We start from the raw sequence: 27618 nt of genomic DNA, 5'->3' as shown, positions 1-27618 counted from the left end.
CCGCAGAAAGTGTCTTTTAGTGAACGACTGCGGTGCTTTGCCTCGCAAATATGGACACACCGAAGCAGCCCAAATACGTTGTGAGCGTGATTTAATTGCTTCACGCAATTAGAACACGGTCGTTTGGACAGTTAATCAGGTAGTGATGTAAGCTTAATCAATTAAGTTACTTAAAAGTGGTAACACCTCCTTGAGACACAAGATTTACCTCTTTTTAAAGTACAGCCCTTCTGTTTGTTTGTTTCTTCCTTCATTTGTTCTGATTATTTGCAGGCGCGGTTGTGCCAAACTGAATGTCCTTCTTGAGTACTCACATGCTTTTGCTAAATACAACTGCAGCGTGAGCAAAGCTGCTTAGGAACGGGGGCCTGCTATCCAGTGCTGACTTTGTCATGCTTGTTACGTGGAGCACGTTCGAAAAAATGCAGCTGCACATCTGAAACTCCAATGAGTATCATCGTCATCTAAAAGAGAGCGTAGTAGCACCGTTGTGAGACCAGACACGCTTTCTGAATATCTTCTATGGCACCTTCCGCAGTTTGCACAATTTTGTTCAGCATCGAAGTCTCTCATAGGAACCACTTTGCATGAACTGTGACTCCCATCTTACATTTTGATGTGCAAGGGCCTTCTTGCACTACACACGTATGGTCTGCAACAGGATAATTGCAGCAGGACGATTTGGAGCTTGAAACAGTTGTGATTTTGTCATTTTGGCCCTCGTGTACCCCGTCTGTGAAACGTAAACAAAAAAAAATCTAACACGATATGCTTTTGTAAAGAAGGTCACTGATGGTGAGTAAAGAGAATATACAAGTTCAAGTTTATTCAACATTTTATATCATACATTATATTATCCAACATTTTATATCAAGTTTATACAACATCAAGTTTATTCAAGTTATTTCTTGCACTTATGCGTTTCAGGACACAATGAACGTGCAGGGAGGTCACAAAAGACTACATTTATTGTTTTATGACCTTGCTACAATGACAATATATATTTTAGGAATGACAATGGACAGGTACTCTCTCTAAATTTGTAGCACTCAATTTTAGGTTAGAATGAGCAATGAATAGCAACTTCCCTCCTGGTATTTTCTTATATATGATGAATTTTGAATTTAATGTGATCAAATATGTGTTTATATATAAGAATATAATATGTGATAAATGAATGTGATCAACAGTAGATGTAAACAACACCAGTAGCCACAGAAGTGCATTCTCAAGAAATAATTTTCTTCTTATAGCATATATGTGCATGCCTATTAACTGAAACAATTATCACGGTTCTCACGGTTTTAATTTCTGAGAGTGTACTGTAGAGACGGCTTAGATCTACAACAGTTAATACAAGGTATTATATATTGTGAATACATTTAAAAATCCCATGTGACACATACTTTCTGGAGGTGCTGTGGTAATCAAAGTTTGTGGGCATTACGCAGGTTCTGCACCCATTTCTTGAGTATGTCGAGGCAGCTGTGAAGTAACCTGCATTGATTATGATTATTCCAATTTTTATGGTGCATCGACAACAAAGGAAATAATACATCAGAACATTGGTTTGGGTGCAACCAGTTAAAAATGAATATGTTGTTTAATAAATGCATTGGACAAATGTTAAAACATCAGTTTAAAACATGGTTTACAATCCCTGTATCTTCTAAAAACTAAAAGATGAAAAACTATTCTAAAAAGAATATGGGGAACTCTTCTAAAAAGAATTATAATCTCTAATTATTATATTGCTGGGTGAAGGAGCCTAAAGTGTAAGGTGTGTGATGTGAACATGTAAGAAAATATGCAAAACTGAGAGAGGCTAACCACAGTGCGTGCACTGAGGTTGTTCCTTCCTGTAAAGTAGAAACCAGTGGATGAGGAACGTGATACTTACCTGTACACCCAGCCGTATCACACTACACAGATTATTCACTGGGTAGCCCTCATGACGAAACCTGTATTGAGAGACCACTTTTGCCTTAAAAACTGTTTCAAATAGCACGACACGCTACAAATTATTACTATCGTAACAAGCTGACGATACAGCTCAGACACAAAGCGTTATTCAAGTCGCGCCACACCACCGTTACGTAGGATTCTTTATCACAAATCAAACCAAGGCACAAAATAATACCAAAATACATGAAAAAAGGTGACAATCGTGGTCTGATTGTGACGTAATACCGAACTTGTGCGTGAAGGTAATTCAAAGAAATGAATGTGGCACTTGCTTCCGCAGAGAACACCGTGTACCATGCTAGCAATGCATGCAAAAAAGCGCTCGAGTGCTCGCACATATATTGATGACAACAGTACCTGTGTAGTGTAAGGTGTTCTTTCAAGCATATTATGCACTCAAACTGTATTTGCCGCCGGGTAAAATGCAAGTGTGCTCGATTGAACGTCGGAAGAGCGATCAAGCAACCTGCATCCACTGCTCGTTTTGGGCAAAAAAACACTTCATAATGGGCAACTAAATATACAGAATGGACGCCTATTTATTCCTTGATGAAGAGTGACTCACCTGTATAAATTTAGGCCCTGTAACCTTGCCAGTACGGTTGGTACGACCGTAATTGCAAGAAGTTGCCATGATCGCTGCGGCGACTGTTGTGGGCACCGTAAGATGGCGGCCGGTTTCTTCACGCTCGCGCTCCCTGTCCGCGATCCAGCCTTTTACAATCGAGATCAGTGGTTTCGGCTCACGTGTTTTTCCTCTAGGCCTGATGTAAGACGGTTTCGTTATGCACGTGATTTTTGGAAGGCGTTGTAGGACAAATCTTTCCATGCAGGATTGTCGCTTTTCAGCTGACGTAAAAAATAACGTAACTGCTGCTATCATATTTTAGTTTATCATTCCGTACATGACTGCGGCGGCGCCACAATCGACCCATTATTCGACACGTTTCGGCTCACGTGTTTTCTCTCTAGGCCTGAAGTAAGAGGGTGTCGATATGCACGTGGTTTTTTGAAGGCGCTGTAGGACAAATGATTCCATGCGGGATTGTCGCTTTTCAACTGACGTAAAAAATAGCGTAACTGCTGCTATCATATTTTAGTTTATCGTTCCGTACATGACTGCGGCGGCGCCACAATCGACCCATTATGCGACACGTTTCGGCTCACGTGTTTTTCCTCTAGGCCTGAAGTAAGACGGTTTCGTTATGCACGTGGTTTTTGGAAGGCGCTGTAGAACAAATGTTTCCACACAGGATTGTCGCTTTTGAGCTGACGTAAAAAATAGCGTAACTGCTGCTATCATATTTTAGTTTATCATTCCGTACATGACTGCGGCGGCGCCACAATCGACCCATTATTCGACACGTTTCGGCTCACGTGTTTTTCCTCTAGGCCTGATGTAAGACGGTTTCGTTATGCACGTGGTTTTTGGAAGGCGTTGTAGGACAAATCTTTCCATGCAGGATTGTCGCTTTTCAGCTGACGTAAAAAATAACGTAACTGCTGCTATCATATCTTAGCTTTTCATTCCGTACATGACTGCGGCGGCGCCACAATCAATCCATTATTCGATACATTTCGGCTCACGTGTTTTTCCTCTAGGGCTGCATAGCCTGGCCTGAAGTAAGACGGTTTCGTTATGCACGTGGTTTTTGGAAGGCGTTGTAGGACAAATCTTTCCATGCAGGATTGTCGCTTTTCAGCTGACGTAAAAAATAGCGTAACTGCTGTTATCTATTTTAGTTTTTCATTCCGTACATGACTGCGGCGGCGCCACAATCAATCCATTATGCGACACGTTTCGGCTCACGTGTTTTTTCTCTAGACCTGAAGTAAGATGGTTTCGTTATGCAAGTGGTTTTTGGACGGCGCTGTAGGACAAATGTTTCCATACTGGATTGTCGGTTTTCAGCTGTAGTAAAAAATAACGTAACTGCTGTTATCTATTTTAGTTTTCATTCCGTACATGACTGCGGCGGCGCCACAATCAACTTATTATTCGACAGGTTTCCGCTCGCGTGTTCTTCCTCTAGGAGCTATTCAACTACGTCACTGAAATGAGGCATGCTGGGACCGGTCGCGATTTTGTGGTACCATCGCCGCTCTGCTGCGTACTTTCTCAAGGCTTACGCTGTGATTTTTACCCGCTGATTCTTTCCTCATGGGATTTTGTGACATTATCGGGTGCAGTAATCGCACTCAGATGAAGAAGCTGAAGGCTAGGAGCAATCAGCCAGACCCTCACTTCTTCAAAAGACCGAACTAAACCAGTCAAAAGACACGGAAGTTCTCAAAAAGGCGTTGCCGTGAATGGTTGTCACGCATAAACAACAAGACCTGACCATCACCAACATAATGGTGCCCCATTCTGTATCTTTGAACACTCTGTGCGGGTTGCTGTAAATGCTCCTTTGTCCCATGTGAAGAATGATCTTCCACAGTTTGCATCTTGAGTAGTTGCAGGATCTCTTGCACGTTTGTACTGACTGTTCGTCCGCTCCCCTCACACACATCCTATCATCTACACACTTCAAAACTAAATGGACAATGTAACTGGACAATTTGCAGGATCTCCATCACAACTCTTCGACGAATGCAACCCTGATTGGGCACCTTGCCTGCATTTAGGCTATGACAGCAGAGGTGCTACCACTAATGGAAGCCGCAACAAAAGGCTCAAGCAGCTTCAGTCAGCTGTAGGCACGAGATATCCAGAAGATCATTAATAACTACTGATAGACTACCATCTCATGTTATTTTCTTTTTCTTTGCACAGGATGCCAAACTGGATTGACATGTGCTGACATCACAAAGATGGAAGGAGAGCTTGTGCACCATAGTGCAGGAACTTGCCAGCTTAGAGACACAGTAAAGGCAACGAAATTCACAGAGGAGGCACTGCAAAGTGACGCAACAAAGTGTCCTTGTACACTGAACTACCATCATTTCTGGTCCTCATGCAAGTGTCCAATATTTTGGAACAGCATATGCAGCAAACCTGTGCCAACACCTTAACAAGTTTTGAAGAAATGATGGTGTTCCTCATGCGCCTGAGACTACGGATTTGTATGCAAGGGCTCTCTTTACATTCCACCATTCAACAGGGGAAAGCGTCCATTGAGTGCCAATGAAGTTGAGCACATGAAACAGCTTGCAAACGTCCGGACCCATGCTGAAAGAGTGATCGGACTGGTTAGGAACAAGTACGTGATTTTGAAACGTTGTCGATCGGTTCAGCTATTGAGGGCATCTAAGGATGGTAAATCACTGATCGACAAAATTGCTGTCTTGTGCTGTGCTCTAACGAATCTCTGTAACTCAGTCGTGCCTAGAGATTAATCTGGACATTGTTGCTCGTACTCTCAAATCTTGCTAGCTGGACACACAGTTTGCAACTGTTTTGCTTGGAAATAATTATGCGGTGATGAATACAACAGGAGCGTACTGAGTAAAGCTGTTGAATTCGACATGCCCACGTAAGTGGGAAATGCTGCGTCAGCCTTTTGGGCTTGAGGAGAAAGTGAATGTCCAAATTGCACAGTTACTTCCTTTTTTAGACAACATCACCAACGTCTGACCATGTCATCATTCGGTAGTGACGGTCACACAGACCATTTGAAAATAGGGTGGCTGGTCGTAACATAATTAGCTGGCAGCTAACATTCAGGTTTAACTCTAGAATGGTATGGATCGATAACCCTAGCCGGTGCCACATTGAAAATGTGGAATTTGCAATATAGAAAAGAGTGGAAAGTTGAAGTGGAAATTCTGGTGTCGGCACCTTTTTCCCGAGTGGTTAGAGTGAGCGCTATTCTTATTTTGACGTTAACAGACTTGTCTTGTAACGATATGCTGTCTTGAATGAAAACAACTCTATGTGTGATGAAATGGTTTTTATGATTTGGCACCAATAAAGTCTGCATTACCAACATATCGTACATATTCGCTATTGACTTAATGCATGATGCATAATACACTCACAAACATCTGCTGCAACATAAGGCTTTAATCTGCACAGAGTCCTCCTATTTTCTTTGTTCGGTGAACCACTTTTCCACCATTTCTGAGAACAGCATGTCTGAAGAACACTTCAGCCTTTCTTTTGGCAGCTGCAAGAAGTTGATCATTCCTACAAATCCGTTGCACAGAGATTTCATCTTTTTCCAGAGCACAAGCTCTGCACACTCTACCTGATACACAAGCGTTTGACATTGCAACTGATAATAGTAGGCATGAGTATCGCAGGCTATGAGCTCACCAATATTAAGTCATACACAGCTACTACGCTTATTGGGCAGCTGCTCAAGCTTCTCGTTTGCTATGTAAAATGGTAACTTTACTTGGACTACTCATCGTCCACAGCAAGAACGCTGTGGTATCATGTCAGGCGTAGGAGCTGTAAATGCTTTGGCAGATGTGAAATCCATCTTTGCAACTGGGTGAGCATTGCCTTTCCTGACGTGTGCAGGGAGGCTCTTGTTCTTCGAGTCTGTGTAGTTTTTTTTTTTTTTTTTTCTTTCGGGACTCCAGCCTCCAGGTAGAAGCAAACTGCGGGCAGCCACATGCAGTCGCAGTGGGGCTGTCACAACTTCTCAATCTTTTTTATCAAAATCCATACCTTGAGATGTGGTGCAGACAATGCTTCGGAATGGTTCACCTGCAAAAACATTGGAAATATGAAACAGAAAACTTGAAGAGGTCTTGTAGAGTGTGCATGTTCTCGGTGATTTACTATGACCACACTTTACACCCCCCTTCCTCTCAACATCTTAATCTTGCTTGCTTGCTTGAATTTTTGCACGTACATCTAGTGTGATGTGAATGTGTCTGCAACAGCGCTGTGCGAGGCAATATGTGCAAATAGAGAAATTAAGAATAAGAGAACTGCTTGAGTTTTGAACACCAAAATAACCAGTGTTTCAGTGAACATAATTTCTGTTTGAAAAGTATGTAATTCATCCGTAATTACTTCGAGTAGTAGCACCCACATGCAATATCGTATCATCGTAGTATAATTATAACGTTCTCGTAAATTTTTGTAAGACATAGCATCCTCATGTTGTGATACCTCATTGTGACGATAAGGCATATCAAGGACTCAAATTAAGGTTCTCACCTGTGAAAGCTTTAGCATGTGATCGTCTTGAATCTCTCTCAGCCCGGGTTTCTCACTTGCAAAAAAAAAAATTGTATGCCTCCAGTGCCTTCTTTGCCTTGAGTTGCTTCTTAGAAATAAAGATATTTTTCATCACAAAGTATTCGTGAATATCACTATGGTCCACCTGAGGCCACAATGACACATCGTGTGCACAGTCACTACGCTTTAAAGCGTACGGACTTATGGTACGGATCAACGCCAAAGCATAACTCTATTTTCACTCGATAATGGGACAGATCGTCACCGTCCAAGCTGTCTATATGTTTCTTGCTTGCACTTTTGTCACACATGAAGCCGTATATCCGTTGTGGAAGAAAGCTATCCAAAAGACAGTCCGCCAACGTCGTCAACACGCACAGATATTCCGATCCGGTGGTACCACAATATGGCGTCGGAGCAGACGACGCGCTTCCGTGACGTCATGTGAAGAAACCCGCTAGGCCTGCAGTAGGAGGGTTTCGGTATGTACGTGGTTTTTGAAAGGCGCTGTAGGACAAATGTTTCCATGCAGGATTGTCGCTTTTCAGCTGACGTAAGAAATAACGTAGCTGCTGCTATCATATTTTAATTTTTCATTCCGTACATGACTGCGGCGGCTCCACAATATACCCATTATTCGACATATTAGGCTTCTGCTGTTTTCCCCTCTAGGTCTGAGGTATGAGAGTTTCGAAGCTCCCATACTTCATGCACAATTAAACGGCACATTTCCATTAAACATTTCGTGCTATGTTGCTCCAGCATTAACAACGTGCACATTTTGAGCAATTTATAGCGCTGATGACAAGTACATGCATTAAAAAAATGTCACACTGAGCCACAGATGCTCGAAGTAAACTTTTAATGAAAGTAAAGGGTGCTAATGCATTCCACTTATTTCTGTTTTAGCCTTTCTTCGATCTTCTTTTGTGCTCGGTCTTGAATGAAATCATTGTTTACCTTACACAGGTTATCTAAAGCAGTGTTTGTTGCCCCATCAACTACATTTCAGCTGCACAAGAGTCTCATAGGTCTCGGTGGTTCCACATCCCAGTAAAGGAGATTCCAGTGTAAAAAATTTGGCCCGTTTTGCAGTTTCGAATGATAGACGCCATATCTGCAACAAACATGGCAGAGAGTTGGCTGGTCATGCAGATCTATCCTCTTTCGAAGTTCTATGCGTGGGGCAAGATGGAATGCAAAATAGTTGCAAAGAAACAAAGGTTCTGCACTGTAATGGCTATTTCTTGCCGGTACTAGGTTACCCATAAAACAGGTTGAACAAGTCACCTTCATTTGTCCTCCGGGAGCTCACTGAGCCAGGTGCACGCAAACTTTAGCACTGCCATCGTCTTTGACACGCTCGTAGCTCCGGGAAATAAAAGTTTTTCAAACAACAACAGAGAGTATACGAGTGTAACATATGCCGTGATGGTCACAGGTTCTGTCTGGCACTCTGTTGGGACAGCGAAGATACCTGACCTTCACCATACCAGCAGGAGCAAAGTCAAAGAGGCCAGAGAGCACTGTAACAGAGAACCTCACGTGTGGTGATGGATCACCCTCAAACATTGCACAATGGTCGTTCACAGCAGGGAAGGATAACGGACGTATTTTGGTAAGCGTTTCCAGTTTCGTTACTCCTATATTTTCGTTTCCATTATCCCTTTCTGATACCGGCCTTTCAATTTCGTTTCCGTTACTGTTTCCGGTAATGGAACGGCTGTTACAGAGCTGCGGGAGGACAGCCCGTCCGGCTCTATCAGCACCCCGTTTTGCCCAAGTGCTGCTTCGATGTCAGGCGTACACACTACACAAGCAATTTTACGTTGTTGGGATGCGCACATCTTGCAATGTTAAAAAAAAATATAGGAACATGCCTTCAGTCACTCGGAGTTCAGCAGCTCAAGATGGGCGTACCCTTCATCCAGTGTCGCATTCATAAGCAAACGCTTTCAGTAGTCATGCCATGGCCAGATGAAATTTAAAAAAGCTACAAAATAAGTAACTAAAAATCGTAGGCTGTCGTCCTCGTGTTATGGTGGAGTACAGTCATGTGTAGATGTCATGGAGTTATGAGGACTGGGACGAGGTAAGCCAGGGATGTACCTTCGAGATCCAATACCGCGCTTTGTTTCCATGCTCTCGTGTAGTATTTAGAGCCTTACAGGGATGGAGTCATCAAAATACAAAAACAAAAAAAAATGAAAAGTCACCCAAATTCCATCGCACAACAGGAATAGCTATTCCCCCAATTCAATACCGGACGATAATTTCCGTTTCCGTTTCTGTTTCCGGTAATGGGGGACCGTGGTCTGCGTTTCCGTTACCATCTCCAATTTCGGTAATATACCGTTTCTGTTTCCGTTACCATTACCCTTCCTTGGTTCACAGTTGCTGTAGAAAATTCAATATTGCAGATACCAGGCAGCATGCCTTTCAAGTCTACATAGGACAATGCATCATTCCTGTCTTCTTGTTCAATCCTTGTTTCTGGCGAATTCTTTAAATCTTCTTGTATAGGGACTTATTCTGAATCCTAGTCCACCTGGGAGAAGGTGATTTGCGACGAACTGGTGTCCAGACATATGGGTTGGGCAGCTTCAAAAACAGTAGAGAAAACTAAAGATAAAGTGCGAAGGTCAAGTGCATTCTATTCTATCGTTCTTGACTTTGGTCATTTTTCCAGATACTTCATTGTGGTGTGAGACTTCGTGACACAGTGTGATGCATGAAAGTGCAGTTTCGAAACTGCGCAACAAAACGAGGAAACGGATAGCAGTTTTTAGTTTACTTAACTTAATGCAAACACTTACTTACTGTAAACTCAAGTGGTGTTTACACCTTGTTATAGCTACTAACTGATAATGACGATCATGTTGGCTGGTTAGTACTGTGCACTCAAAGTTCAGACATCTATCTTTAAATGCAAGCTCGGCATAAGACCATTGCGAGCTTAAACCCTAACGGGAGACACGACTTTTGGTCCAACTTAATAGTTGCCATGCCATGGCAGCCAGAGACACATAGTCGGCCTGGTGGAATGAGTACCAGATTCGTTGCAGTTCAGTGACTCTTCCTGGTGAACACACCTAAGAGGGGATCACTGGAGAACTACTGTGCGGCGAAGAAAGCAGGAGGGGTCACAACACAACATGCCAAAAGCACATGCTATGTACCTTAAAATGCCCATGTTGCCTGATCGTCATCTTCTTCACACTACACCGTAACAGATAAGATTGCGTCAAACAGCTAGAGCGGCGTGGCACACGTGGAGAGGACACAAGAGGCCTTTTATCTAGGTGTTGTTGACATTGGTCACCTTGGTTAGCTCTGGCTTTGTTCATTCATCTTTGATTGCGGGATGTACCCCAGGCCTTTTTAAAGTATGTCTTTGGAGATGATATACGATTGCACACGCACTGCCAGAAAACCCTCGAAGAGTTTGTGGATCGTACAAGTGAAGGATATAGGTCTCCAGTTGGTCACTATTCCTGGGTCTCCTTTCTTCGAGATGAGCACAGTTCGTGATAGCCTCCACTCGTTGGGCATTTCTCCGTAGTGGAGGCATACCTTGAAGATGGTCACAAGGAATTTGTGCTCTGGGTCTACACTTAGCCTGTGCTTGTAGGTGATGCGATCGTCGACAAGTAAAGTGCTTTTGCATTGCTTTGCTTTGCCTTGCTGAGCACCTTCTCCGGAGTAAAGCGGCTCCGATAGACGGTACTGCTGCCTCTTTTGCACGGGAGAGGGGTATCCAGAGGAGCTGCTCTGAAACCTCATGCAGCGGAAAAGTGGGCTTCGATCTCTTCTCTTGCGATGGAACAGGGTGGATGTTTATTCAATGATGAAACAGACAGCTAGTCTGCGGTTCCTGATTTACAATCGTTGGATCCCTCGTTGGTTGTTGGGGTTGATCTGCCGCCAGTTGGGCGTTCACTGGTTGTTCGCAGCTTGTTGCATGGCAGCATCTCTCAGTGCGGAAAGGAATTTTCCTCAGCTATCGGTGTGCAGATCCAAGGTGCTCGGTGTTGTTCATGTATAGATTGGGCAAATGTTGTCTGTGGGCGGGAGTGATGAGAGTGATACTGTAAACAGAAAAAACGATATTAGTTGAAACCAAAGTAATATTTCTGATTTTTGATTATTTATGGTCTCCCCATGAGGGGAGTGGGCCGATCCCGGAGGTACTGCAATACCGGGCCAACCCGTGGCAGAGGTGAAGCAAGCTTCAAGCACTCCGCCGCATTCCAAAAATAAGTTTCATATCTTGAGTCCAAATAGGACTCGTATCAGATATTAAGCTGATAAGAACAGATACTACACTTTGATCTTAGCCAAAAGGCCGAGAAGCGATAACGATAAATTTGTGAAAATTGCACGCCATCAAATCTTATATGTAAAACCTGCGGGTGAGCGAGCGACCCCCTAATGAAGTTACCGCCCGTACACGTGTATGGGCCATCCTGCTTCACCAAACGGAAGCAATATCATACTGGCTGCTTGTTTGTTGCTCAAATTATATTTATTATTATCGTATCCTCATCTATACGTAAATTTACTAACGTCCACTAGACCCGGCGCCCATTCCAATGGTTCCCCTACAGTTGTTAACGCTTCTCACCCCATCTACCGCAAATTCCTTCCGTGGAAACAAAATGTTAATCCGTACTTATAAAGCAATTAAGCTAAATGGATTATCTGTATATAAATCAGGTATACTTCTTTGGATAACGCTCCGTACCACATACCACTGCCATACCGAACGATATCTCAAACATCTTTCACCAGCCACCAACCGGCTCGTCGGTGTACTCCATGGAGGGAGGTGTACCGGTGTACTCCGACGTAAGTATCCCTCCCAGACAGTTATCATAGACATAATAAGATTAGCAGCAACAAAAAGAAATTTACTGTTACCCAATTCGCGATTACACATGGGCAGTCGTCGAGAAATGCCCCGGGAAGGAAGCGAGCAGACGACGTTCGCGCGAACGCCATGTTGCAAATTTCAAGTATGCAGGCGAACTTGCCATCATGGTATGCACATCGTTTGAAACATCAGATATACTTTTGAAGCAAATAAAGTCCGGTTTGCAGGCGCCATTTCATACGCATTGCTCCCTTAAGTAGGAGATTCATTCGAAATCTTCCTCCTCAAAATTATTGGAAATGAACAATGGACGCACGGAAATGCATTTGTGAGGCCGGGGGCCAAATGCTAATGGCCGGTTACGGTGTACCTTTCATTATTACATCCAGATATCCACCTCCAAATGTGTATTGACGAAAGCCCCCTCTCCCATAGGACCATAGGGTTCAAACTGGTTCAAACCGTGGTCCTGTAGAGTAGTGCCACACAAACTGTCCCCCACACAGTAAAAGTGGTGATTGAGCCCATAGCAGCCCATTGAGCATTTTGTAAAAGCAGCACTGACACACATTTATATGCTTTTTGCACTTGTTAGGCAACTATTAGATATTTTTGGAAGTAAATGAACAATCAATAAATGCCCTCTATTATTACACACACAGAAATTTGATGTTTCCCTAGTCACAACAAAGTATATTCTCCTATGACGAACATTTTTGTATTACACTGTGCCAACAAACGTAACACATAAATTGCGAAAACAACAGGCACGTGAAAAACTTTGTGAGCATTTGTCCACCTTGAGCTTTCGAACGGTGAGCAAATGCCCTGGATCCGGAAACATTAACCCGTTGGTGACAAAATACTATAACAAAAATAAAGACCACGAGAGGAAAACGTGCAAGGTTCATGGATCTTGTGTTATGCTCCTCACTTCAATCCACGAACTATCACAAAAATCTTTTGTAGACGTCAGGTTTTGTACACATAAAGTTGCTTTGCCCTAAGCCACGCGCGTTGACTGTCACTTAGGTTACAATGCCGCGTTATAAGATCTACGACATGGGTTATGAATAAGTTATGGCATAAAGCACAGACAGTTAACACTGTAGCCGGTATCCCAACACCAGTCAGGGAGATTGAAATGTGTGGAGACAGGAGTCGGCCGTTTATGCTGTCATAGAGAATGTTTATGGCGCTCATATCATTCAACACTTCTGTGTTCGAATATGGAATCAACTGCAGCTCCAGGTAAAAAATAGTGAACAATTTTCAGCGGCATGCCGCCAATACATTATAAGTGATCCTCTCAGTGTATGGTGGTAATACTGTAGTGTAGTCATGAGGATTGCAGTCTGCAGCTTATAGTCCTTTAGCAGCTGTTGAAGTATGCAGTTAGGTATTCTGTGAATGTTCTCCTTTCAATGTAGGAGGATAGTCTTGTGTTTGTAGTCATGTGCTTTTAGTATGATCTCTTGGTATACTACAAAAAAGGATTTAAATTTTTTGTCTTGGCATTTCCAGTTGGGTACTTGAGGACTCAATGGGAAAGTACAATACAAAGTACGTGATTGGAAATGTGCTTAAAGTAAGTTGAGTACCTGGCACTTCAGGTACAGTTCATCACTGAGCTTCTTATTGGATCGAACAAGATCACTGCCTCATGTTCTGTTACATACTGTGTTTGTATTGCCATGTTTGGCACCATGCACCGCAGGCCAAACATTATTACCATAAACACGTACTGTTCCCCCTGTCATAGGTTCGTCCAATATTTCTTATTCGCCGCATGCTGCTGCTCTATATGAAGTGCTGTTAGTGTGAACGCATGGCTGGAGCCGTGCTTTCACAGCGGTTGTCATGCTAGAAAGCGTGCATGAAGGGCTGTGTTTCTCTACATCGAGTTTGTCAAATCGTTTCAGAATGAGTGAAACTGAGTTAGTACAGAACTTTTTGAACTTGTCAATGCATTTGCATTTGCTTTTAGAATGCAGATTCTGCTCTTTATCATGTTTGTCACTGAGGTTCCGTGTGTCACGCAAAATGTACCGAGAGCTGAGGTTAAAGGGGCACTAAAATGCAAAAACAACTTGTTATCAAACGAAAGTCTGTGCTTAAATTAGTATAAAACAAGTAAAATTAGTTCACACACAGCGCTACCGTTTGGAAGAAAAAAGCAATGAAAACAGAGCAGTCTTTCATGCAAACGAATGGGATCAATCCTCAGGAAGCAAAGATTGGTGGCATCTGATCATGCAGCAGGAGAAGTGTGCATGTGCCTATCATGTGGTCGTGGATTTGGATTGGGTCCTGTCATAGCATTGTGTACATGCGAGGCATGATGCGCATTGCTGCATTTTTCAATACTGATTTATTGAATTGTAGCCCACAATAGTAATTAAAAATGTTCTAGTGACAATAATTATCTTCACATCCTCCGGACAGTGACACCAGCACGCTTCACAAGTCGCAGCATGGACTAAAAGCACCCTATGTATGCCCAATGCACGAGCTGAAGCGACGTTCATTGCGTAGTGCCAAGGCATGAAAGAGAGTGGTATAATTCTGACTGTAGCTCCATAGCGGAATCAAAGTTTTGAATTATGATGATACGTGTGAAATTAACATAGCGGGTAACATAATTTGAAGCGAACTTGTGGTGGTGTTTTAGTGCCCCTTTCATGTTGCAACATAGCTTTTTTAATCATAAGTAGAACTATGTCACAGTTATTTATAGAATAGTTTCTGCGTAAGCACCTCGATCTCACTTGAGAATCCCCAGCTAAGATATTCTCCGCGTGATGGACGCAACTTATACCAAACCTGCGAATATATCGAACGCATGAAATATACATATGAACGAAATGTACGTATGAAATGGACGTCTGTGAAATGCGAATGTGTGAATTCTCTTCATCTAGTTTCATCTGACAGTAGGACAGGACTGAGTTTTGGCTTTCACGTATGTGACCATTTGAATGCAAACGTTTTATCTTTTTCATGGGAAATGGAAGTAAAACACACATGCTTGTCAGTATTTTGGAGCATGTGTTCAAAGACATGTCTCTGAACATACTTTTCCTGGCACCAAATGGGTGCTGTGGTTTCAACGTAAAAAACTGGGGCACACAGGCTGCTACTCAAAGAAGAAAAAGAGCAAGAAAGACCAGAAGAATATGAACCAAGTGGAACAAGCCACTGAACCAGCAGAGATGGGGGACCTGTACACAGTGTTTTCAGTGAATGGTAAACAGCAGCCTAAGTTTGAAGTCAGTGTACACGTGAACGAGGTGCCACTGAAGATGGAGGTAGATTCCGGTTTTCATTGATCTGTGAGAGCACATTCAGGTGGTTATGGTCACAGGACCCTCCACTCCTGAGATTGCTCCACAATTGCTCCCCAGACCTGGACAGCCCATGGGTTGGCCATGTGTGGAAAAATAGCTGTCCCAGTGGATTACCTGTTGGGCCATGACTGGTTCAACAGTTTGGGTATCCCTGTCGAAGGCATCCACTATGTGAACACGCTGAATGGACACGCTGTGGCTGCGGATTTTCCGCAATTGTTTTCGGACAATCTGGAAGGTCATAAGGATGCAACATCGCCTTAATGCCGGAAGCAGAACCCAACTTCATGAAACATTTCTAAGTACCATTTGCACTGCAGTAAGCCATGAAAAGGGAGATAGACTCACTCGTTGAGCAAGGAGTACTAGGGAGCGTGAAGGTGTCGGCATCGGCTACGCCAGTGGTTGCCGTTAGAAACAAGGACAGGACATTAAGGCTCTGTGGTGAGTACCACAGCACTGTCAATGCCTGTGTCTACCCACTGCCAAAAGCTGAAGAGTTCTTGGCATCTCTGCAAGGTGGAAAAATGTACTCCAAGCAGTGTTGCCAAATTTGGGGGAAAGTCGCTAAATTTAGCTGATTTCGGGGTCTGACTAGCGACAAAATTTTTTTATTGGGAATTAGTGGATTTTTTTGGTGACTTTCTGGTATGTGTAGCAACTTTTTTAGCGACACTGATATTCCTCCTGAAATCAGGAAGAATCTTGATTTTCGTTCACATTTCGGTGAACGACAAGCTCTGTCAAAGAATAATATGAAATTGCGCCACCTTTCGCTGCCCGTGGCTGCTCTGGGCCAATTACCTGTCACGCAGGGCTCCAGCGTGCTCCGTGCAGTTTAGTTTCTACTACTAATAATAATTGGGGGTTTACGTCGCGAGACAACTGAGGTTTAGTTTCTACTCTTCACAGCCCTAGTTTGTTTGAGATTTTCTGGTTGGCTGCGAGGACGCATGCGCTTTCCAGAATGCCTCCTAAGTACGACCAGAAGTACCGCGAAAGCTGGGAAATGCTACCAGCATTCAAGGGATGGCCGCGTCCAAAGGCAACGACAGAAGGGCCCAGTGCGTCTATGGCAAGTGTGAGATTTATGCGAGACTGTCAGACATAAAGAACCGTAGTAAGTCGGTAAAGCACGAGAAGGCATCAGAACCTTTTACAAGCAATAAACAAACCACTGTTACGTCCGGCGCCTCAAAAAGACAAAAACCAGAAAAAGTTTGGCAGAAGCCTGCCTTGCTATGTATGTGGCCAAACACTCCTCGCTGATGTCCTGTGATCACCTCTCAGCTCTGCGAAACAGAATTCCAGGACAGCAAGGGGGCAGAAGGCATTAGGATGCACAGGACCAAGTGTTCGGAAATGATCCGCAACGTTCTGGCTCTGCATTTTGCAGATGAGCTCAGAAAAGATGCCGTGGGACCGCCAGTACAGACTCATCATTGAAAAGTCCACAGACACAGTAATAAAGGTGCTTGGGGTGGTCATCCCCTACTTCAGCAAAACATCTAAACGTGCTTGTCGACATTTCTTGGCATCATAGAGTTAGAAGCTGGATCAGCTTTAGCGATTGTTGAAGGCATCAAAGCCCTGCTGGAGAAGCTGAATCTGGACCTTGCAGACATTATCGGCATAGGTGTCGACAACACAGCAGTTAACACAGGTGTCAACAATGGTGTCTATGAAAAAATGAAGGAATTCAACCTCCCGAATTTGGTGATGATGCGATGTGTTTGCCATTCCCTGCAACTCGCTGTCTCACACGCGACACGAGAAACCCTCCCGCGCCATATTGAGTATCTGGTGAGGGAAACACACAGTTGGTTCAGCCAATCAAGCAAGCGTCAGATCATGTACAGAACATTATACAGCGCTATTAACGGGGGCGATGATCCACTGAAAATCCCACGGATGTAAGACACGCAATGGATCCCCATAGAGCGACGAGGGAGCGACATAAGGGACGAGCTGAAACTGCATTTCGAACTTGCAAGAAATGAGGAAAACTGCTACGTCGCTGAAATGCTATACCAGATGTACTCAGACAAAGCAAATAAGCTGTACCTTCTGTTTTTGCGCCCTGTTCTTCATGAAGTGAAGACGACATCAAAAGGATTTGAGGGAGAAGAAACAGACGCGATAAAACTCCTGCAGGACTTAGAACGCCTGATCGCATCTATCAGCAAGATAGCCGTCTTGCCGACAGCGAGGGTAAATCCACTACAGGAGGACATAACCAGCCACGTTGACTGTCACGCTTATCTCGGGTACGGCTATGAGAAATTTAAGAGAGAAGCAAAAATATCTGAAGAAGAAGTCGCAGTCCGGCAGCGCTGCCTGTCTTTCGCTGTGAAGCTTGTCGCAGAGTTGCGGGGCTGACTTCCGAGCAGCTTCGAAATCCTGAAAACTGTTTCGCAGTTGTCAGTTTCCGAGTGCCTGCGTCCGACCAGAGGTTCCATAGTCCCCCTTGCGGAGCTTCTGCGCTATGAGCCATCAACTGTAGACAAGGTAATGTCCCAATGGAGGAGCTTGGGCATCGTCCCTTGGCGCGATACGACATTGACTTTGGCCTTTTGGTGTGAGGCCACACCACAGAAATTCCACTGGAATGAACCCTTCCCAGGAGCTTGCAGACCTTGCACTTGTGTTGCTTTCGATGCCACACTCAAACACAGAAGTGGAGAGCCTGTTTAGCCAGATGTCAGTTCTAAAGACAAAGCAGCGAAACTGAATGCAAATAGAGACCCTTGCAGCGCTCCTTTCCTTCAGGTGTGGATTGTGGCAACTAGGCGAATGCTGCTCCACATACAAGAATAATACATGAAATTGTGCATTGTTACAGATTGAGTCTGGTTGTTATGTGACATCAAGGTGCCAAACTCAGGGATTGATAGAAGACTTTGGGAAATCCTGGAGAGTATGGCACGGCAAACTGTTCCAGTATCTCCTCTCTCGACCCACATGAGGTGTCAGGGTCAGCAAAAACGAAATTGGCTAGTCACGTGTCAATAAACACCCAGGGTGCAATGCGTGCGCAGGAAGCACTGGGAATTCTTAAAATTGTCTATTCGATCATCCGATCTGGAGCAAACGTAGTACAACAAATCAAGGACAATAGCGTGTCTTTTAAGATATTATTTTGTAGTTACACTCCGTGCCGTCACTATCAGAAACATCGCGTTTAGAAAGCACGAGCCATGCTGAAAACTGTCACAAGCTAAAGAAGGCAATATTCTGAAGAATGTAGCTTTGTAGGTCCTAAGGAAAGAAACAAAAATGGTGTAAGGAAAGTTGCTTTCAAAAATTTGGGCCTAAAGGTCAACAATGCTGATACAAAACAGGACAGGACAGAGAGAGACGAGACAAACAGAGGGCAGCGCTTTGTCCTGTGTCTGTCTCTTCTGTCCCATCATTTTGCGCTTATCCAAGATGAATATCGATAGCTTACGGGACTCTCAACAATAGCTTCTGCAGAAGTCCTGCAGTTTTCTCCTGCACTTATCAGGTGTCTTTAATATTCTGCACAATTCTTCGTATTTTCAGTTTTTCAATTTTGAAATTTAGACTTATGCTGTACGAGGCTTTCGACACCAGGCTTCACTTAGCTGTATGATATGTTATGGTGATTATCCCTTGTTTGATAGCTACATACTGTACTGTAGTTGACGAAAACCGTAAAATCTTTCAATCAGAGAGCACATAGGTACGTTCATATACATGGCTTGCACGTGACATCACACCATAGCTTTATCAGTGATTTTCCCTCTTTCTGGAGGGCCGGTGCAAGCCATCGATACATGTGCCTTCCTAAGGGATTCATTTTCCTTAAATGTGTCAAAATGAGTACTTTCTATTTTAACTACATTCGTGAACAGGCTCAGGTGTACCTCATCGTGTGACACACTGCAACTGTGGGACATATGCAGTGGCAGACCACGAGGCTGCCAAAATTGCCATGCTAACAAAAACCCTCGTGCATATACCCTGGAACCGGTCCACTCGTCACAGGATAATTGGTCACACCGGCCCTCTGGTACGAGGTCCTTTTGTCACCGGAACACTTGTCAAGGGGGGCGGTTCGTCACCGGAACACTGGTTGCAAGGTTGACCTCGTTCCAAAGGGAATGCATTTCACCGTGTTTTACCAAAGGGATTAGTCCAGTGCCCGACCCGCATTTCCGCGAACCCGGATTCCGAAGACTGCTGACCGCACAAATTTCACGTCTTTGCTAAGGGCACGGAGAGCATGGAAGTGAGGAAAACTCAGCGTGGGGCTCCGTTGACTCGTGGGACTCAGACTAACCAAGGTTAGGTCAGTAGAGCCTGTTACGTATTTCACACGTTGGGGAGTGGGTCAGTTCATGTAGAATATGCGCCCGTCGAGACTGACCAAGGTTAGGGCAAAAGAGCTTTTTACTATTTCACACGTTGGAGAGTGGGTCAGTTCATATAGAATATGCACCCGTCGAGACTGACCAAAGTTAGGTCAGGGGAGCCTTTTACGTATTTCACACGTTGGGGAGTATGGTGCGGTGAGCAGGTGCCAGGTTCACTGTAACGATCATTCCGCCGTGATGGCAGTTCCTCATACGAGATGCCCTGTGACAAGTTGGCCTCCTTGACGAGTTCACCTATGACCAGTTGGCCTGTGACGACCGGGCTTGTGACGAGTTCTCCTAAACCTGCCCTGGCTTGTTGTGGTTAATTTCAAAAACATCTTACACCAGAGTGATTATTGTCTTAAGAATGCCCTGTTAGGACGTTCTACGATGTCCTGATTTCTTGAGTGTTTCTTGAGTTTGTGGATTACAAGAAGCAGAGAGAAAAAAAAAAAAACAAGTCTGTCCATATGCATCCTACTCTTACGCCAGCTGACTTTAGACCGCTACCTACCAGAGTAATAGAAAGCTGAGAGAAAGAAATAAAAAAAGTGAGTGAGCTGTCACGGCTGTTTATTCCTACTGTGCCGCTGCTGTTGCATTGAATTTTGTTTTACATAAGCAGATCGAAACATTCGAAGTAGTCTCAAACTCCATGGAACCGACGACTAGCACGTCGTCTTGTACTTTTTTGTATGTGAAACACTCCAATCGTCATGAAAAAAATGAAGCGTTATCTGCTCGAATGCGATTACGTTTCCGATTCCGGAAACTGCTTTCGGTTGTTGTCGTGCAACAGTGCAGTTCTTTGTAAACAATATCCACACGTTGTGGAACGCATTATACACCGCTAATTACCTCAATTACTTAGCTTTTTCATGCACGAAGTTCTACACAAGCCACAGACCGCGCAATAAGTATTTGTTCCAGTTGACAGAAAGAACGCAGTTGGGCCACGCCATCGACTACTACACTACTTCCGAGATGTACTGAGAAACAACGCCTCGTACACATCATCATCAGACAACACAAAACACTAAAAGAATGCATATTCAGGCAACTTCAAGACTCACCAGCTCTTGTCAACTGCAGTCTACAGTGGATGTGCACGCCTCGACCTGACAAGGAGACACCACACAAATTTAAACATGGCGGTAAAGCAGATCAAGTTTAAAAAACATGGCGGCTCCTGGTTGCCTGCTGTCAGGTCAGCAGTTGAAGATTGGTTGCAAATGCGAAAGGGGCAATGTAGTGCAGTTTGCTGAAGGCGTTTCTCTCTCATTTCTGTGGGTGAAAGAGGTCCAGGGGTCCAGGTCAGGGGTGTAGGAAAAGTTGTCCCCGGAGAAAACGTTCCCGCAAGAAAAGTATCAAGAAGAGTAGTTTTCGCGTGCCCAGCTGCCCCCCTCAACCGCATGGTGAACTGTCAAAACAAGCCTAAACTAACCTAACCTCTGTAAACTAACCTAGGACCCGGTTCTAACCTAGGTTCCCACCGGGGACGTTTTTTCCGGGAGACGATTTTTCCGGATCCCGGAGGTCAGAATCGACATATGGTTGGAGAGGTCTCGAGCGTAGCGTAGAATTTACTTTGGTAGCGGTTAATTAAATTACGTAAATTAATTAATTAGTTGGTTGGTTTAATTTTGATTATTTACTTTTGTCTAATCTTGATTAATTACTTTTATTTAATTTTGGTTAATTTGCTTTGTTTATTGATCAATTAGTTTAGTTTCATTAATTGTTATTTATTCGGGTGTTCCTGTGGTATAAAAAAAAAACAGGAAGCCAAGCCCGTCAGCTCGGCGTGTATTCATTGCGCCTGACTTTTTCGGGTTGAACCCAGTTCATCCCCAGATTCCAACCACGTATCATCATCAGCTGGACTCTTCCAGTTGGAAACTTCGCCCACGTGTCAGGCTTCTAAACAAGGGGTCAGTCGGTTCCATATTCCTAAAAGGGGAGGAGCACAAAAAACAGCAGCAGACGACGTGCTCGATAAAATAGCATAAATGCGGGCGAGCAGGTGGAAGAGCCCCATACTGAAAAAAAAAAAAACCGACGTTTGCACAAACTCAGGCTTTTTTTTTTTTTTTTCCTTTCATTATGGACGACGCATGCTCTTCCCCTTCTTGGAATATGGACCCATTCCAACACCCCCGTCTTTCAACTCTCAGTAGGGGGTTAGTTGCCTTCCGTGGAATATTTCCATGTGTGTCATTACAACCTGTTCTTTAGTGGATTAGCGCATGTAGGTCACCGACCAAAAGGGTAGCTGCCGGCTGCCCAAACTGTTCTGTGTTCCAACTGGGGTCTGGTGAAAGAACCGTCTCGAAATAAATTTGTCCTGTCATCTTCGTGTCTCTCGGAGTTTAGTCCTATTTATTGAAACTTTCTCGAACCTGTGATACGTTCAGCGTCAGGATCGCTCCTAAATGTCAGCTGTGCTTCTTTAGAATGCATTCACATTATCCTTACGCGCGTACACTATCGTAGCTTTCAACCGGCATCTCTTCCCTCTCTCCTCTTCATGTTTATTATATTCACACTATAACAACCTGAATAAACTTGAGCAAACTAGGGTAGTAGCAATTTGTGCTCCTGTTCATGAAAATATTATTTGAGTGCAACAATAAACTGCACGTTATTCGACGTTACTGTGCATGTCTGGCCAATACATTCACCTGTAACTATGGGACACTTGCTGGGCAGAAGGGGGAAAAAAAGGTCACGCCCAAATTACAGATTGAAAAATATAATACCCCATTTTGCTCAATTTAGGAAAGGCCAAACGGGTCAAACCCTACATTCATCGTCCGTAAGAGAAGTCCGACGTATTTTTGAAGCGGATAAGCTCTCGACCCGCAACTGCCCGTAAGTGTTCACCGCAGTCGCCATAAATAAAAGCAAAGTCATCGCGCCGTCGTCATACCATATCGTCGGCTGCTTCCGAGCGGTACAAGATGGTGTCCGCGGTACAAGCGGTACAGGTACAGCGGTCCAAGCGGTCCAAGATGGTGTCCGCCCATTTGGTCGAACGCCGTTTGTTCGAAAGACGTTTGTTCGAAGGGAGTTCAAAGCTGGCAGCGTGTCCTTAGCACCTCTTTTTCTGTAACTTTTGACTCGAGCATACGGAGCAGCCAATCAGTGTCCTGTTTTTTTTTTTTTTGTTTTTTTTTTTCAGCTAAAGAGGGTAGACCACTGGTTATTTGCAGACCTTTGTCATCCACGAACAGCACAGCCTTCTGGCTTTTTACTCTCTCGCATCCGAAAGGAAAATAAAATTGAATTAAATTGAATAGAACAATGCGGAAGTATCCTGCGAACCAGTAGGACACATATTCAAGACAATGGCCTCAAGTTGGGATCAGCCAATAGTCTGTGCTTCTTCTGGGCACCCTTTTCATTGCTGGCGACAAATTTAAAGGGAACGATCTGAAATGGGATAGTGATATGTGCGCGAAAGGCACTCGAAGTCTGTGAATGCTAAGACGGAAATTTCGGCATAGTATAAAATAAATATATTATATTAACAGCCATATAAAACATTAGTTCAACCTTGTTTAGAGTATGCATCTGCAGTCTGAGATACCTACACATCCACGCCATGAAAAAAAAAAGACAAAGTACAAAGATCTGCTCCCCGGCTTATATTGTCTAGGTTTCGAAGGACTTCTTCGGTTAGATGTATGTTGGAAGAACCAAATTCAGATTCACTTGCACATAGGCGCAAAGTAAATAAACTAAACCTCAACAAATAAGTAATGGTGATTAGTAAATAAACTAAAACTTTCTCCAAACCAATGATCAGTTAACTACAAACATTAGTAATACAGTCATGTCTCGCTTATCCGGAGTTCAGATATCCAGAAAACTCGTTATCCGGACTACATTGCCGGAACGAACCAGCTACCATTGGATTTTTTCTCGGTTATCCGGAATTCGTTATCCGTATCCGAACAGCAAGTACGGGAAACAATCTTTCAGGACCTAGTTCATCCTGATTCGCTTATCTGGAAAAGTGTCGACGTCCTCTGTTCGTGGCATGTGCTGTGTTCGCATTATTCCGGAAAAGGGTCACATCTCGCAGGGTCATTCCGTACTCTTTCACTCACTAAATAGGGACCAGAGTAACGACACTGAGCCAGGCGCCCACAGCTCCCCATAGAGCCCATAGTTTGAGATAATTCAGGCAACACTGGACATACGACCAATGAAAATGCGTCGTGATGCCTAGCAGCCAACCAATCAGCAACCTCTCAGTTTGGCTCGGCTTTCGGCCGGCCCTGGCTGGCTGCCATTGACTTCTACTGGTTTTCATACCTGGCGCCCGTTATTCCAAAATAACTAAGACATTTTTGATAGGCGAAATACATATTTATTGATGCAACGTATAAACTCAAATGTTTGACTCATATATTCACCGTGCGTACAGGACGTTTCGTTCCTTGAATAGACAGTAACCAAACCAAGTTCGAACTTGCAAAGCACACATACAGTCTACTTCTGGGGGCGAGCGAAGTCCACGAGTGCGTGCGTTTCACAGATGAGCATCCTTTTCTCATTCTGGCGATGCACCGTAGGTCACACAGTCACGGGAAATACTTTTGTCGTACGAACACTCTCTTCTTTGTCACTGTATTTGAAAATGCGACAGCGCTCGAAAGTGTTCCTCAGGCGTCAGCTCACCAAGCATTCCAGTTCCGACCCGGCAAGAATGTCCGTAGGTTGACACTTTATCGGAGATCAGTACATGGCCAGAGTCACTATAGCTCACGAACAAACCCGCGCGTACACTTCCTCTTTGGTCTTTGTAGTCAAGCGACATCGGCGAGCCGCGGAGACGCAGCGACCTTGCTTGGAGCTGGCCGCCTGCCCAGACTGCCCGCGAAAAGTGAGCTGTCAGATATTTCGAAACTTTATCAACCAATCCCGGACCGCGCATCCTCCTTTGGCCAATGGGCATCCGTCATGATGCCTGACGATGTAATACCACGTGACTGTGACGTGATTTTATTTTTCTACTGCCGCAAATGCGGGGAGCTGTGGAGGCCTGACTGAGCCACGCCGCTAAGTGAGACCGCCATCTTGGGTCCTGGCGCGGCTGCGTCGCCTAGCAATAGGACGCCAATCTCCCCCTTCTCCGCCGGAAACAGCGCGTAGTAGAGCCGGCTCGCAACCGAGAAAACCAGTTTTTGATGGAGAAGACTCAACATGGACGGCGTATGAAAGATGAAAGTCACTGAAAAGGTTAGCCAGCTGTAGGAGTCGAACCCACATCTTCGTGTTCTTAGAAGATGAAACCACGTGACACGATCGGCCCAATCGTGGACACCGAACGGCGGCTCCGGCGCGGAAAAGGCATGGAGGAAAGAAGAAAAGGAGGCGCCCCAACGGCTCTTCGACACTTCGACACAAGAGAGAAGCGTGGAGCAAGTGACGTGAGGGTGGGAGGTGAGCTGTAGTTTCTTTGGAGCCAGGCGAGGATCACGTTACCTGAATTGCCCAATGAGGCCACTTTGCACACGCCACTTTGGGGGCCACTTCGGCGCGCTACCACCACACCTCTCCAAGTATTTCGAAATTATGCGTTGTGGGCTCCCACAGAGATGTATGTTACCGAAACCGGAAGGCGAGCGGTGATGTCACTGGAGTGGCCCCCAATCTCGGCTTCACTTCTCAGAGCAGTAGGGCTCCTCCTCTTTTTTCTTACTCCATGGGAAAAGGAATACGATACCCTGTACCCCCATTTAGTGACCCTAGTTTCACTCCCCTTTCTTCAGAGGTCACGCCACTTTTGTATGACGGGCACACGGTAGAGGTGGTAGTTTATTGGCGGAAGAGGTGCCCGTACACTCAGGGGGCAAAAAATTCGCAAGTGAACGTCAATGTCCAGACCGTCTGAAAGCGTCGCCTGTCTTTTGGCCTATGCCGAAGGCACGTGCAGAAATACAAAAGCACGTGTGTGTGACCAACTTTCTGAGACATTACCCTTCTTTCAACACCAGGGTGACGCACGGGTGCCGTGGCCGTGACCAAAATTCTGTCACACATATACCTTCTAATTTCAAGCAGCTCCTTTCATTTGAATTATTCAAGTCACTATATTTTCCTTGTTTTCTTTCTGGGAGCTATAAAGAGGTTTCTCAAATTTTTTGGGTTTCGTTGGAAGTTTGCTTGGTTATCCGGAATTCGCTATCCGGACGAAAAGGGACGACTCCCGAAGTGTCCGGATAATCGAGACATGATTGTACATTGTTAAAATTTGTCCACGTTCGACGCCAATAAATCATTCAAAAATATAATTTATTTATTTATTTGTCAAAAATGTTGATTGTTTGGCAATTGACATCAATTATTATTTGACAAACTGTTGGGGGACTAGGGGTGAAAGGCATGTATGCCATGTTTAGTCACTATATGTCAGAGAGGAAAAACCTATCAAGTTGCCGAACGGGATAGTTAGGTTAGGTTACTTCGCCACTTACCACTTCGCCTATTCCCATTTCGCCTAATCCGGATTATCGGATTAAAGCGGCCGGAGGGGTGACAGACATTAGGCGAAATGGAACTGCCGTGTAATCTCATTAGGCGAAACTGGACTGTCTGGAAGTGGGCGATATTTACACGTCCCACCCCGATGGTGACGTCTGTAAGAAATGAATGCGCTCGCCCGCCACAACAACCTTACGTTCCCCGAAACAAGGTCCCTTTACATATGCAAATGAAGGTTTGCGCGATGGAAAGTGGACAATTGCTCACCGGACGTTATCCAAGGCTGCCTCACAGCTGTGCGCCGACTAGATATGGTTTGAGTAGAATACTGCTTAATTACGTCGGAAATAGTGGAGATAAAGAAGCTAAACTTTTCACGTACATTTGAAAAGCACCCACTCCAGCACACACTGCACCGCACGAAAATGACGAGTGGAATTCTCAAAGTACGTGGTCGTTTCAGGATATTTTAAAACGGAGGTGGCTTTAAATAATGACTGGCTCCAATTTTGCTATCTCACCTTTGCCCCAAAACCTTTGAATTACTGAATAAATTTTATCTAACTAGTCATCCAATAGTTACATACTCTCTTCGACTGACTCGTAAACTCCGCGATTTTCCGGTGTCAAGGAGTCGACGGCTGCTTGAAGCGGGAAACACTATTTTCTTGGATAATGTGGGTACAGAAAATGTTTTATAAACGTCAGCATTACATGGTATCTTGGGTTCTCCTCTGACAGCAAATGCCGTTGTCGCGGCTACAATCATTTTATACCTGCTGGAAGATCTTTCAGCATCTGGAAAGTTTATCGGAATGGACAAATACTTGATCGGAATAGACGCTAAATTCGGAGAAAGCACCCTAATTCCGTTCCAAAACCCAATTACCGTATTTACTCGCATAATTTGCCCTCTTTTTCTCCCTAAAAAGTCGGAAAATTTAGGGGTGCGCAAATTGCTCAGGAACATTCGTTACGATATTCAAACGACGCAAAATTTGAAAATTTTAGTATGCCGGTCATATAAGCTCTCGGTAGAGCCGATATTGACGTTATCACTGCATTGCGCAAGCGCGAAAGAAGCACCCAAATACCGCGCGACCGGCGACGGTCGGGAGGCAAAACGACAGCCACTACCGCTCATATACCGGTGAAATACGTCGAGAGGCTGCTGGAAGACGCCGCTAGTCCGCACCTGACAACAAAAGCATCGTCATGTTCGCAAGCTTTGTCCAGCGTTTCTTTCCGCGTTTCGTAGTTCGAGTGACAGTATCGTCCATCGCGTCAGTGGACCATCACCCGAAAGTGCGCGAATCAAACAAAAGCAGCGCGATATAACTTCGGTAGCACTGACGGCGTTGCGAAAAGCAATCGCCACGGTCGCTGAGACGCGCGTGCCTGATATCCGCGCACGAAAACGCGGGT

The 27618-nt window shown here is 44.5% G+C and overlaps 3 long non-coding RNA genes and 1 other non-coding gene across 4 annotated transcripts; 1 reads left to right on the top strand and 3 right to left on the bottom strand.

Moving 5' to 3' along the window:
• Window positions 1–801: 801 nt before the first annotated feature.
• LOC135398044 (uncharacterized) lies at window positions 802–2038 on the bottom strand. The gene is made up of 2 exons (XR_010423967.1): window positions 1901–2038; window positions 802–1497 (listed from the first exon to the last, which is right to left on the bottom strand). It is a non-coding gene; the product is annotated as an uncharacterized LOC135398044 (long non-coding RNA).
• Window positions 2039–4005: 1967 nt separating this feature from the next.
• On the top strand, window positions 4006–5896 carry LOC135398043 (uncharacterized). Its single transcript, XR_010423966.1, has 2 exons — window positions 4006–4661; window positions 4742–5896. It is a non-coding gene; the product is annotated as an uncharacterized LOC135398043 (long non-coding RNA).
• A 3982-nt stretch (window positions 5897–9878) lies between these two features.
• LOC135396702 (uncharacterized) lies at window positions 9879–21108 on the bottom strand. Its single transcript, XR_010423506.1, has 2 exons — window positions 20775–21108; window positions 9879–11190 (listed from the first exon to the last, which is right to left on the bottom strand). It is a non-coding gene; the product is annotated as an uncharacterized LOC135396702 (long non-coding RNA).
• On the bottom strand, window positions 11268–11459 carry LOC135399359 (U2 spliceosomal RNA). The gene has a single exon (XR_010424249.1). It is a non-coding gene; the product is annotated as a U2 spliceosomal RNA (small nuclear RNA).
• Window positions 21109–27618: the final 6510 nt, after the last annotated feature.

This window comes from Ornithodoros turicata, chromosome 6 (assembly GCF_037126465.1).
Source record: "Ornithodoros turicata isolate Travis chromosome 6, ASM3712646v1, whole genome shotgun sequence".
Taxonomy (NCBI): Eukaryota; Metazoa; Arthropoda; class Arachnida; order Ixodida; family Argasidae; genus Ornithodoros; species Ornithodoros turicata.
Note: the sequence above shows the minus strand (reverse complement) of the source record. Positions and strands in the feature narration are given on the sequence as shown.